The sequence below is a fragment of the Ceratotherium simum genome, chromosome 1 (assembly GCF_057802395.1).
Source record: "Ceratotherium simum simum isolate JZ-2026a chromosome 1, ASM5780239v1, whole genome shotgun sequence".
NCBI classification, from domain to species: domain Eukaryota; kingdom Metazoa; phylum Chordata; class Mammalia; order Perissodactyla; family Rhinocerotidae; genus Ceratotherium; species Ceratotherium simum.
This window is the reverse complement of record NC_141900.1, coordinates 70,240,485-70,254,644: the sequence shown is the minus strand read 5'-3', so window position 1 is coordinate 70,254,644 and position 14,160 is coordinate 70,240,485. Positions and strand designations below refer to the sequence as shown.

The window sequence follows — 14,160 nt, the reverse complement described above, 5'->3', positions numbered from 1 at the left end:
AAATGAACTGGTACATCCTTAGTGTGTATCATCAACCATTTCAGGATGTAAGGCATACATAAACTTACTGATCATATTATTAGCCTTTAACTGGGAGGCACAGGAGAAATAAATATTAATTAAACTGAAATTAACCACATTTTCTAAAATGACCATTAGATCATTGTTTTCCAGATATTAAAATTGGCATGATTGTTTTAGATTATGATGTCAGTGTTCATTTTAGAAAAATTCAAGAACATTTTATTATTTTAGAAGCAAATACAGAAACTAAGAGGGAGATTTTATAATAATAGAGAAGGGGAAAACAGGAAAGGTTGTGAAACAGAAGCTTCTGAATCAGTGACAAAAATAGTGACTTTAGAAAATAACATTAACAATCAGGTGTTTTAACAATATGTAGTAATGTCTTATTTATTCTATTTGCTGATAAATCTAGAACAATATTTGAGATTCAACAAGTAAGTATTGATGTAGTATGATATATTTCATTTTGATTGCTTACTTTAAATCAGTTATAGCCAGGTCTATACAACGTGGGAGTCAAAATGCTTTGAAAACTATATTCAGAAAGTTTTCTGATCCTGTTTTCCTAAAAAGCTTGGTCCTAAAGTATCTGTATTAATGACAGTAGAGTAAGCAATCTCATTAAAATGAATCTCAGTTGCTTTTAGAGCAGAATCTAGGCTAGGGGTTCTCAAAGGATGGCCCGAAGATTGCTGGGAGTTCCCAAGACTTTTTGTGGGGGTCTCTGAGATCAAAACTATTTTCATAATGGTACTAAGATGTTATTTGCCGTTTTCACTCTCATTCTCTCGTGAGTGTGCAGTGGAGTTTTCCAGAGGCAACATGATGTGTGATACTGCAACAGACTGAGTGCAGGAGCAGATATGGGAATCTGGCTGTCTTCTATGAAGCCAGACATTGACAAGATTGGCAAAAATATAACAATTGCCACTCTTCTCACTATTTTTTCTTTTGTTTTGGAAAATAACTATAATTTTAATTAAAAATAAGTTCTTTTGTTAACATATTGCTCTATTAATGTTATTTTTAGATTCAATCAATATTTTTTTAAATTCTTCATTTTAATTTTTAATATGGTTAATATTGACAGTATCCACATAGATAAAAGTGCTTTGAGATCCTCAATTATTTTTAAGAGTGTAAAGAAATCTTCAGACCAAACAATTTGAAAACTTGCTGATGTAGGAATGCCTGGCAAAAATTTTCATGTCAGGATTACCTGCTCATTAGTCACTTGCCTGGTATCAATAGAGCTATTGAAGTATGGTTTGTACTGTTTATATTCATGAATGTTTGATCTTTTTTCTTTTAAAAGCTTTATTGAAGTATAATTTATGCAATGTACAATTCACCTGTTTTAAATATATAGTTCAATGAGTTTTAGTATAAATGTATACAGTTGTGCAACCCTTACCACAGTCTAGGTTTTGAACACTTCTTTTACCTTTAAATTTCCCTCCTTGCATTTGCACTTAACTCTGGCTCCCACCAGTCCCACTTTTCAGTCTCAGGCCACCATGGATCTGCTTTCTGTCTCTATAGTTTAGCCTTTTCTAGAAATTTTCTTTAGATGGTATTATACAATGTGTAGTCTTTTGTATCTGGTTTCTTTCACTTAGCATGTGTTTTTTGGTTCCTCATGTTGTGCGTGTATCTGTAGTTTGTTCCTTTTCATTGTTGAGTATATTCCACTGTACAGACCTACCACATTTTGTTTCTCTGTTCACAAGTTAATGCACATTAGGATTGTTTTCAGTTTGGGGATATTATGAGTAAAGATATGGACATTTATATAAGTGCTATGGACATTTGTGTCTTTAGTTGGAAATACACTTTCATTTCTTTAGGTATATATGTAGGGATGCTAGGTGTTATGGTAAGTATACATTTAACTTTTTAAGAAACTACCAAACTATACTATTTTATGTTCCACCAGCAATGTACAAGGGTTCCAGTTTCTTTATATCTTTGCCAACACTTGGCATTATGAATATTTTTGATTATAGCCATCCTAATAGGTGTGAAGTAGAATCTCATTGTGGTTTTGATTTGCATTTTCCTGAAGGCTAATGATATTGAGCACCTTTCCATGTGCTTACTTGCCATTCATATATCTTCTTGGGTAAAGTGTCTGTTTGTTCGATGCATTTGCTTGTTTTGCATTGAATTGTTTATATTTTGAGTTATAACAGGTTCTTTGCTTTAGATTCTTTAAATAGACTGAGGATTTTGGAGAGAATGAATGTGTGTATGTATAATAATGTGATTTTAGTTAAGTGTAAATGTATTAGTATGAAAGCTTAGTTTTCATTTCCTATAGGATATGCATTTTAAATTTTTAGAACCTGATGACTTTGTTTTTTATTTTCAAGAGCCTGTCTTGCCTTCTGATTTCAGTAGGAAACTGGGAAGAGCAATAAATTTGGAAAATCGTTTGATATCAATCCATGAATATACAAAATATGCTTTTAATATTTGGAAAACAGTTTATGTGCATATGATGCAAATCCCATTCAAAGAATGAATCATCAAACCTGGAAAACCTTATGTTAAATGAAAGAAGCCAGTCACAAAAGACTACTTATTGTATCATTATATCTATATGAAATGTCCAGAATTAGGCAAATTCATAGAGATAGAAAATAGATTAGTGGTTCCCAGGGGCATAGAGGAGTGAAGATGGGAGAAACTGTTAATGGGTACAATGGGTATAGTAGTTTTTTTTAGGTGGTATGAAACGTTCCAAAATAGATTGTGGTGATAGTTGCACGACTCTGTGAACATACAGTCATGCGTGGGTTAACCACAGGGCTATGTTCTGAGAAACGTGTCGTTAGGTGATTTCGGCATTGTGCGAACATCATAGAGTGTACTTACACAAGCCTAAATGGTATAGCCTACTACACACCTAGGCTATGTGGTGCTAATCTTATGGGACCACCGTCTATGGGAATCACTGTCATTGACCAAAACACATTGTTATGCAGCACATGACTGTATTAAAAACAATGGGTTGCTATCTATCCTTGCACAATACCATTGTATGCTTGTGTGTTTATTCTTGTAGAATAGATAGCTAGAAGTGGAAATATTGGGTGAATGTATGTTGTTGTTGTTATTTTTAGTTTTAACATATACAGCCAAATTTCTCTCCCAAGAGGTTTGTGTATATTCACACTCTTACTAACACTGCATGAAATACCCTTTTCAGAGGAAATTGATTTAAAGATCATGTGCAATGGGGCAGTTGTGGACTTCAGATTCAGAAGTCAAAACATTTCAATACAAATTTTGAACTTAGCTTTGGATCATCAAGTTATATTTAATTTAATCAGTTCATTGACACTGTAGGCCTTAGAAACATTCATTTAATGAGCATTAGTCTAGACAAGAGAGAGACATAATTGAACAAGAGATAAAATTCCTGCCCTCGTGGAGCTTACATTCTAGTGGTTAGAAGCAGATAATTAACAGATATATAATACATAATGCAATGTCATGAACTAGAAGTGCTATGAAGAAAAATAAAGTAGGAAAGGATGTGTTGAGTGACCGTGGGGGTTTGGGACTGCTATTTTAGGTAGAATGTTCACTGTAAACCTCTCTAATGGGAAGATATTTGAGCAGACTCCTGGTGATGGAGGAAGAGAGCCATACTAGTATCTGGGGGAAGGGCAGTTTGGACCAAAGGAATAACAAATGCAAAGCTGAGATGGATATGTATTAAGTGAGTTTAAGGAATTGCAGGAGGCCACCATGTTGAACCTTACTGAAGGAGGAAAATTGAGTTAGGAGATTAGGTCTGAGAGTTTTGCAGAGCCTTGTGGGTCATAGTAAGGACTTTGTATTTTATTTTAGTGGGGTGGCAAGCCAATGGAGGGTTTTGAGCCATGGAGTGGTATGACCTGATTGGCATTTTTAAAGGATCGCTCTCTCTGCTCTGTGGAGAATAGACTAAAGAGAGGCAGTCTGACCCAAGTAACTGGTCAAAGTTTTCTTCTCTTGAGAAAATCATATCTAGCTTCTTCTAAAAGTAAAGTGTCCTTGTTTATGACATGAATGATGACTACTTTGTCTGTTATTTTCAAAGTGACTCATAAAAGTAGTCACATTAGTTGTAATCACAGTCATTATGATTATATTGACAAGATGAAAAGTAGAGTTGAAGTATTTGTTCAGAGAATTCAGCCAGATAGTCCTAAGATTGTAAAACAGGAGACTTTTGAGAGTCTGAACTTTCTATCTTGATGTCAGCATTGATTAAAATCACGAGGCAATTGCTCGATTATCTGGATAGCGAGGAATGTAACTATTTTCACAGTGTTAACCCAAATGGGTATGCTTATCTATGACATGAACAGTAAAAAAAGCTAATGAAAGTAATATTTAGACAGACCCATTAGTTCCGCCAAAATATTTTTTATAGTTATTTGCTTTTTCTTATTAATTTGTTATGACTCACACAGAAGCACTGTTTTGAAAATCATAAAAATGAAAAGTGAATACGAATCAACCACAATGGAAATTTCCAAGGCATCAACACTTTTCATTGGGACATCTGTAGTTCTGTTTCACAGATCTTCTCGGCCCAGTCAGAAATGAAGCCGAGCATCATTTCTCCTCTTACTTGGTGAAATACACTTTACGAACATTTGGAATCTGGGTTCCATGTAGTGAGCAACCTCAAAGGAGTAAATGAATAGGGTCTTTTTAGTCCCCAGTGAAAAGGGTAACCGTATAACTTGTCAGCTAAACTAGGCCACTTTTGAGAGTGAAAGGGGATGGTATTAATCATTACATTGGAACAATCAACATAAACTAGACAGCCAAGACAAACTGCACCAAATGGTCATCCTACCAGTGAGATGTAATCTACTTTATAATTCACTTCACATAATTTGATTTTGTTTAGTTTGTGGCCCTCGTTGTTCAGGAGAATTCCAAGAAGTGTTCATAGAAAACAGAATCATTTCCTGGCCTGAGGGAGGAATTAGGTGAGGCAGGATCAATGGTGTTGTGGAGAAGCATGTTCTGCTCACAGCACAGTCATTTTCGTGCTAGAAAATATGGTGCCAGACTTTCTCTAACAAGTATTGATATTGCAGAGTTGTCTGAGGTAGAGAATCCTGAGACTTCTGTCACTGCAAAATATTTAAATGCTAATTTCTCTTCAAGTCTAGAGACTATGTTGTGAAATGTCAAAACATCTAATTTATTAATAATAACTTTCTGATATTAGCAAAAAAAAATCCATTGAATCACTAGAAATTAAACATTTTAAAACTTGTTGATTTTAAATGTGCTATTGAAGATATGGAAATCAATATTAGCCTATCACAGATGGTTGAATCATATTATGTTCCAGCAAATAATGAAGCTTTATAGGAAGAAAAACAGAACTAAACTAAGTTTTCTCCAGTAAAACTAAAAATGATGCTTGTTTAATAATTTCTTTTTTTTTTTTTATGGTTGGTGCAGTAGCTCTGAATAATAGAAGCCTAATGTGTCTATATGGCTCTCTTTGAAGACCATGCATTGATTTACGGAGTTTTCAGTAGATTAGGAATTAGAAATGCGTTCTGTCCTAAAAAGAAGGACAGAATGAAAATGAAACTTGTCTCTAGGACCCTGATAAAGATTGGTGAATAAAATGTTTGACAGCATAGAAGCTAATGGTTTTATTTTACAGTTCTCAAATGGGACCTGGGTAGGTGGTTGCTTTTGAGGACAGGAGGCTATTTATGCCCTGGGTCCTAGCTGTTCATAGCTAGAACAGAAGGTTTTCAGATATCTCCAAGGGTCTTTTGCCTGGTTTAATTTGAACCATGAATTTTTCCGAATCAAAATGGCATGGCACATCCTTGTTTAATACTTAGGGTCTGATCAATGCTATTATTTAACAGGTAAGTGCTTGAGCAGTGAAATTAGGTGTCCCAGGGTCTGTCCAACAGTTCAGTTACCACTAAATAAGAAGCATTTGTGAAAAATCATCTGTTTTCCTCTGATGTCAACCTGAAAAATTATTAATGTATTCTGGACATTCTTACCTTCTTCTTGCTAAAGAATGATAATTCTTCTTTACTAAAGAATTATAGATTGGGGCCGGCCCTGTGGCTTGGTGGTTAAGTGCGCGCGCTGCAATGCTGGTGGCCCGGGTTCGGATCCCAGGTGCGCATCGAGGCACCACTTCTCCGTCCATCCTGAGGCCGAGTCCCACATACAGCAACTAGAAGGATGTGCAGCTATGACATACAACTATCTACTGGGGCTTTGGGGGGAAAAAATAAAATAAATAAAATCTTAAAAAAAAAAAAAAAAAAAGAATTATAGATTGGTAGGTAACACATGCCTTTTTGGAAATATTTCTTTCTTTTATGTAGTTGTAGATGATTATTTATCACACTACTGCTGTATCAGTGAATAAAAATGGAATTGGTAATAAAAACTATATGCCTTAGCAATAGATATTTCTTTCTAACATCAGAGAGATAGTCACCTTAAATTTATATGTAGAAATGTTAATCTTGATGTGTTTAAGTCCAAATTATTTCTGTAATAAATTTGGCAATATAGGGAGGTTTCCAGAGGCACTACACCTAACACAGCATGTACACTTTAATGTAGGAGATGCCACAGTTGCTGGAAGTATTAGACCATTTAGATTGAATTGCCTTTTCCAATAATGGCAACACCTATTATTGTTGTACTCTCCCCACCCGCATCAGTGGTTTCTCTGGTTTAATTTTCTACCTTAATCCACCTGTCTCTTGGATAGGATTCTTCTTTAGATACGAAAATCTTCCATATTTATTCATTCAGGCATAGCCATCTATTTATTAATTCAGTATAGTGTAGAGGTCATGAGCACAACTGTGAATTCAGATGGCCTGGATTCGGATCCCAACTTTGTCACTTGGTGTGTTACTTTGCCAAGTTACTTAATTCTCTAAACTTAATTTTCCTCATCTGTAAAATGGAAATTATAACAGAATATACTCCATAGAGTTTTCTTGAGAATTACATGAAATAGTGGATATAATTTGATTATCACAGAGCCTGGCATATATAAGTCTATTTTCAGTAAATATCAGGTATTAGTAGTAGTAGTCATCAAGATTTAATCGTTATTTATTGAGTACCTCGAGTATTTATTTATTATAATGCTGGATACTGGGGTTATAAATATTAAAAGTCATAGATAGTTCTTGCCTTTGGAAGCTTATAGTCTAGTGGAGAGATGACAAAAGCACCAAAGAAATACAGTGCCGCAAGAGAATTGCCACTATGGGGATGTGCCCAAGGCCCTGGAGCTTAGGAAGAGGAGCATCTGGTCAACCTGAGGAGTGGGGCTGTGTTGGAGACAACTTTTGAGTTGAAGTTTGAGATGAGAAGATCTACAGCCTCTTCCCTAATTACAAATGTAATATAGGCCTAGTATGGAAAATTCAAACAATACTGGAGCATATGAAGTAAAAAGGAAAGGTCTCCTTTTCTCTTACCTCCAGTCACACTCCCAGAGGTGTATCTGGTGTGTATCTTTCTAATCTATGTCTCCTAGTAGGAGATTGAAAGGATTAAAAAAATATTTATCTTGTGGCAGTGTTTTCCCTGAATATTCCATAAAGAAAAAAATATACTCGAGATATAGCTCTAAGGATTTATGTTTCGCAATGTGTATGTTATACAGGTATACCTATGTTACACTAGTATACCCGTATACCTGTACTAGGTAAGTATTTGAAAACATGGCAATTCCAGAATTGCTTATTTAATAAGTACTAAATAATAAGTAATAATCCTAGGAGTAACATACACAAAGATACCATGGGCATATTATTGGGTAGCAAGGATGTGTGACCTAGACAAAACCATGTATAGGAAATTAAAGGCAAGAACCTGAAAATCAATATTAAATAATGAGGACATTATTTAATATTAATTTCATATTAATATTAAATATTAAACTCACCATGTCTAAAAGTTAGAATTAGAGCCATCATGTCGTCTCTAGGTAGTCTACGGACTGAAATAACAGAGGTACTTCAGGTAGGAAACCCATTGGCTTCAACAGGGAGCCTAGGAGTTTGCTCTGATCTGGCTCCACCCCTGTCCACATCTCCTTGCTTCTCTATGAAAGAGAGCAGTCAGTTCCTAACTTGGATGCTTTTCACTAAGCTCTTTTTACCTCTTCGTGGGCTGGCTTTGGGACTTTGCTCCTCAGTTCTGACATGAGCCTCACCTCCTCCCTGCAAAGAGATTATGTGAAGTGCTCTTTTGGAGTCTGATATTTCCTAGCAGGAAACACAAATCACATCTGGAGCTGGCTGGTCTATTAGTGTATTAGCCTTCTTTGCTGCTGCCTTAATTCTATTTCTTAGTAGTACAACTTTCTAAAGTTGTGAACTCCAAGTAAAAACATAGAGAAATGCTAACTTTTGTACTCTCCTTTGAACTAAATATTGATTTTTATTTTTTTCTCTGCTCACAGTAATGTAAGTCTGTCAAATATTTTGAAAAGACATATAAGTATAATTATCTCAGTAGGAAGCTAAAAAGATTGTCTTAAAATACCTTTTTAACTAAGCTTAAGAAGCATGCCAGAAAGATTCAAGAATATTTCAGCCTGAATAATCACCTAATAATTAAGGAACAGATAGCTCTTCTATTTTGTGCAATTTCAGTTAACCTTGTTTGAACTTAAAATTGACCACTGTTTCTCTTGTAAAATGTTTGGAGGAAGAATTTCATGCAGGGAACGGATGTGTTTAAGATGTTGATTTAATTAGTTGTGGATGCTCTTAAATTTTGTCAAATTTTATTGTATAAAAGGTTTTTTTAGATATCTAAGGACAATGAAGGGTAGCGTGATATAGTAGAAGATGTGCTATAGTTGGAGTAAGATGACAGGACATTCAGGCTCAGCTCTGTTTCTTACAAGCTGTGTGACCTTGGGAAAGTTATTGACTTCTCTGAGTTTTGATTTTTTTGATCTCTAGATCTTCAGGGTTATTTTGAAAGCCAAATAAGATAAAATAATGTATGCACCAATCCTTTGTAAACTTTAACACACTATCAAAATTTAATGTGTTATTAACTAACTTTTGGTGTGAAATAATGGATATAATTTGGGTAGCACAGAGCCAACCAAGAGCTTAGCAGAATGCCTTGCCCACTTTGGATTATCAATTTTTTTGGTCATTGTTGAAATAATTTGATTGTCCTGGTAGGTTAAGATATGGCTCCACATTTTGTGAATACTAAAGTTGGAAGAAAAACACTTTTAAAACTTTTCATGCAAGTTCTCAAATGCTGCCTACAGTCTCTTTAGGATCTCTACCTGCTTCCTCCCGTACACTGTTACCTGTTGGCAAGATATTCCATGTGCGATTCCTTCTGATATTAGTTCCTTATTATATCTGTAGCAGGGATCAGTATACTTTTCCTGTAGAAGGCTAGAGAGTGAATAGTTTTGGCTTCGCAGGCCATACTGTCTCTGTCAAAAATACTCAACTCTGATATTGTAGTAAGAAAGCAACTCTAAAAGATACACAAAATGAATGTTCTAATAAAACTTGATTTATAAAAACAGGTGTCGGACTAGATTTGGCCCACAGGCTATAGTTTGCTAATCCTTGATCTGTATTATCTACTTTCCTTCCCTTAACTTGGAAATCAGTAGAAAATACAAAACTGATTTCTAGTCCTGGCCAATAATTTATATAGAAGAGAATAATTCGCCTATAAGCCATGGGTTCTTTTTTATCTATAGGTTGAGGCAGAGGGCAGTGGGAGAGAAAATATTGAGCTGCTACTCTAAGTGAGATCTTTGCTGAATTGCTAGAAACCACATGGGTACACCTGGACAATGAAGACATTTGTCTTGAGCTGGATGGGGAAGAGCTTTTATACTATAAGAACCCTGCAGTGCATCTTCACTGGGGAGCAGCCACAGTGCTTATAAAAGAATAGAATAAATTTAATTGCCCTTTCTTTTTAGTACAAAAGGAATAGGCCTGCGGTTGGGAAAATTCTATATCAGAATATTACCCCATGCTATTTATAGCTCCTCTTATAAGCCCAACATTAGAACGTCAATGATCTTTTGGCTGTTATTTTAGCCCAATCTGCCTGTGCTGGGCCAAACCAATAGTACAGAGAAGAAGGAGCTAATAACCTAGGGGATCTATTTTTTTTTTTAAGTTATTTTACTTCCTCAATTAGTTTCATTGTGTTACGGAAAATATTCAAATGTTATCTAACTTATTATGAGGGATACCTATGTATATAATAGCATCTTAGCTAGGCACAGGCAGTAATTATTCCCGTATTTAAAATGTTGATTTTGAAACCAAAGTCTATGTTTGCAGTTTTATAAAATTGGAAAATGTTTTTTGACAGAAATATTAATTGTAAATTATTCATTAAAAATATCATCTCCCTAGTTTTTTTTTTCTGCAAAGTGATCCTGCATGAGAATCTAAATGGTTCACACTAGCAGAACTAATACGATTTGGAAATTGTTCATCCTTGTAGTAGTGACTGAGTGAAAATAATTAAATTTTTTTCATTATTAGAGGGCTGACAGTTGTTGATGTTTTCTCTCAGAAGAGTAAATTGTGTGATGAAAGCTGCATATGTGGGATATGATGAGTAGCAAGTCATTAACTTTGGGCTCCTGCAACTGGACACCTGGGAACCAAGGAGATTTTCTACTTTGCTTATTACACCAATAAATCCTACTCCCTGACCATGATGTGATACCTGTTTTTAATATGCAGCCTGGAGCAGGCAGTGATAAACACTGCGTCACACACTGCTGCACCTCTAGATGTGTTGATACTTCCGAGGAACATTTCTGGAGTCTGGATTCAATTTTACATACATCAAAAAATAAATGACTATTTAATCTCTTACTATAACATGAAGAGGAGCAAGTAATACATATTGGAATGGAGTTTAGTAGGATGGAAAGCCAAACTGAAAGATTTTCTATTTGAGATGAAAGTATAATAAGAAGTAAGCTTTACAAAAGCATGCAATATGATAATAGAAGAGGAAACGGATGAACGGATTAGAATTTGGTATATGTATGGGAAAGTAAGGTGACCTTTAATGGGTTTCTGGGGCCGTCTTTGGGGGATTATGTAAATCAAGCCCAAATTCTGAATCTAATACAACTATCATTAAAATCAAGAGAATGCTTACTGCATGATGGAAATTGAAATGACTCCTAACTTATAATGTTCCTGAGTTCTAGTATTCTCACATGACTTTCAAAAAATATTGCTTTTTTTTTTTAATTAAAACTTGCAACATCCTTAGCAGTAAAGTGGAGGAAATCAGGGAGAATATGATAAGGAAACTTGTATGAAAGTTTCACTTTTCACATTTCCAGCAATGTATGAAAATTTTGCTGTGTATTGATCCAGCAATGAGTATTAAGGTCATTTGAGTCTTTGCTAATATGAAAGGTGAAAAAATGTTTCTTATTGTTGTTTTCATTTATATTATTTTTATTGCTAACAAGAATAAATATTTTATACATTTATTAACCTTTTATTTTCTTTTCTAAGAACTGTCTATTACAGAATTGCCCATTTTTAAGTGATATTAAATGTTTCTTCTTAATTTGAGTATATTATGTATGTTAACTCCTTGTCATATTTAGATCAAACATATTTTCAATTTGTGATTTGCCTTTTAGTTTAGTTCATTGTCATAGATTATGTAAGGAAACAAGTTCTTTTTAAGTCATTTAATCTTATTTTTGATGGTTAAAGGTCCACGATGTAGAACTTTAGAAACTGAATTTTTTGACATAACTTTTATACATTTATCTATTGTGAATTGATGCTAATCTAAAAGTTTTACTAATATAGAGAAATAGGATTCACTATAAAGTTTGTAACATGTTTTTCTCAATATTTGAAAGTTATAAAAATCTAGAAATACTTTATTGTAGAAGACCATACATGTCTCTATGTACATTCTATTCTACAGGCAACATAGCTACTATAGAAATGGGGCATTGTTCAAGTAGAATATTTCTCAAAGTGTGATCTCCAGACTGCAGCATCCACATCACCCAGGAAGTTGTTAGAAATGCAAATTCTCAGTTCCCACTCCTACCAGACTGAATCAGAAACTCCTGGGCTGGGGCCCAACAATCTATGGTTTAATAAGCCCCGCAGGTGATTCTGATGCATGCCGAAATTTGAGAAAATGTTCTAGTATCAGGTCTCTCATCAGTTAATTGTTTGAATTTGAGCTGAGTGGTTTAACCTGTTTAGGCTTTGGTCCAATCAGGTATAAAATGATGCTATGTTCCCACAAGACAGGTAGTAACATTTTAGATCACTAATCTCCAAGTCTTCTTCAAGTTGGCTGCCACTGCCACCCTGCCTAAGCTTAAACTTCTGGTGTTGAGATTTGGATTGGGAATTTTTGGTGGGAAAACATACACAGTGGTGTCTTGTCCTCCCGTTCCCTTTGGGTACTTTAATGAAAGTGTCAGATCCTGACCACTGCATCCACCCCAGTTATTTCTTTAAGAGGTCATTCCTACTTTCTTTGTAATCTCTGCCCTCCCTATGATCTCGTGCTTTCAGGAAAACGGAAAAGCGTCTCACAATAAATTTGAGGACCCTTGGACTAAGTGATTTCCAACATGTCTTCCAGCACTTAAATTCTATGATAGTTATTTATTCTGTAGAAAAGAGGGAAGCAGTCAGTACATAAATTTTTGTAGAAGGATTTGCACCAGGAAGGCTGTTTCTGTATTCCAGGGTAGAGGGGTGGATCCCACTGCTGGATCATTCCCTACAACTGCTGCTTTACCATGAGGTGTCTCAGACATTGGCCTGGGAGGTTTCCCAAAAGCAGACAGTGCAAGAGGCAAGGAAGGAAGGATTTTCCCTCGTGGTGCCCAGGAAGACAGGTTACCAGGCCTTCGTTATTTCCTCCCTGGGTTACTGTGTCTGTATCCTAACTGATTTCCCTTTGTTACTCTTGCCAATCCATCCTCCACACTTCCACAAAGCACAAAGATGATATTTTTAAAATGCTCATCTCATTATGCCTCCCACACTCAGGAGCACGGCATGTACAGCCCCCCATGATCTGGCTCCCGAGTGTCCTCTCCAGCTGCGTTCTCTAGAGTATGTTCTAGCCACACTGATCATTTGCAGTTTCGAACCCTTTCACATACATTGCCTTTGCAGGAAGCCCCCTTCCTTTGGTCTTGTTCCTTTTGTTTTGTTTTTGCTTGACTAACTCTTACTTAGCAATTCTATTTCTAGGAATTTGTCTGGTAGATAGACTTGCACATGAATGCAAAGAAGAATGTACAAGGGAGTTAATTGCAGCATTGTTGAAACCTTCTAAATGTACATCAGTACAGTTAAGGACATTATGGTACATTCGTGAAATAAAACACTCTGGAACAATGAAGAAGAAAAGGATAGATCCGTCTGTACACACACACACAAATACACGTATATGCTTGTATGCGAGTAAACTATCAGATATCAGATTCTGACCGCCACTTCAACCCCAATCATTTTTCTAGAAGTTCACTCCCACTTTCTTCACAATCTCCTGGTAAGTAGATACTAGCAAATGTGTAACTTTTGCCTTTTGAAAAGGGAAGTGGAGGGTTTCAGAGTAGGAGTGTGAGGGAGATTTTTCACTGTGTACCCTTTAATGTTGTTAGATTTTACCTTGAGAAGGGAATATCTGTCTCTGTCTTTCACACAGACATGTGTATTATGTGTATAGATATATACATAAATATGCACGCATATGTAAATGCGTGTGTATGTGCATGCTTGTGTGTGTGTGTGTAAACTGAAGATTTAGTTCAGCCATCTCTTTTTTGGTTTTTTGCTGAGAAAGATTTGCCCTGCGCTAAGTTCTGTTGCCAATCTTCCCCCCCCCTTTTTTTTTTTTTTTTGCTTGAGGAAGATTAGCCTTGAGCTAACATCTGTGCCAATCCTCCTCTGTTTTGTATGTGGGTTGCCGCAACAGCATGGCTGACAAGTGGTGTAGGTCCGTGCCTGGGATCCGAACCTGTGAATCCCTGGCTGTTGAAGTGGAGCAGGCTGAACTTTAACCACTATGCCATGGGGCCAGCCC

The 14,160-nt window shown here is 35.7% G+C and overlaps 1 protein-coding gene across 2 annotated transcripts in view; it reads left to right on the top strand.

Moving 5' to 3' along the window:
- The window catches only part of IMMP2L (inner mitochondrial membrane peptidase subunit 2), an 848,864-nt gene that overhangs the window by 596,516 nt on the left and 238,188 nt on the right, over positions 1–14,160 (top strand). The window lies entirely within an intron of this gene.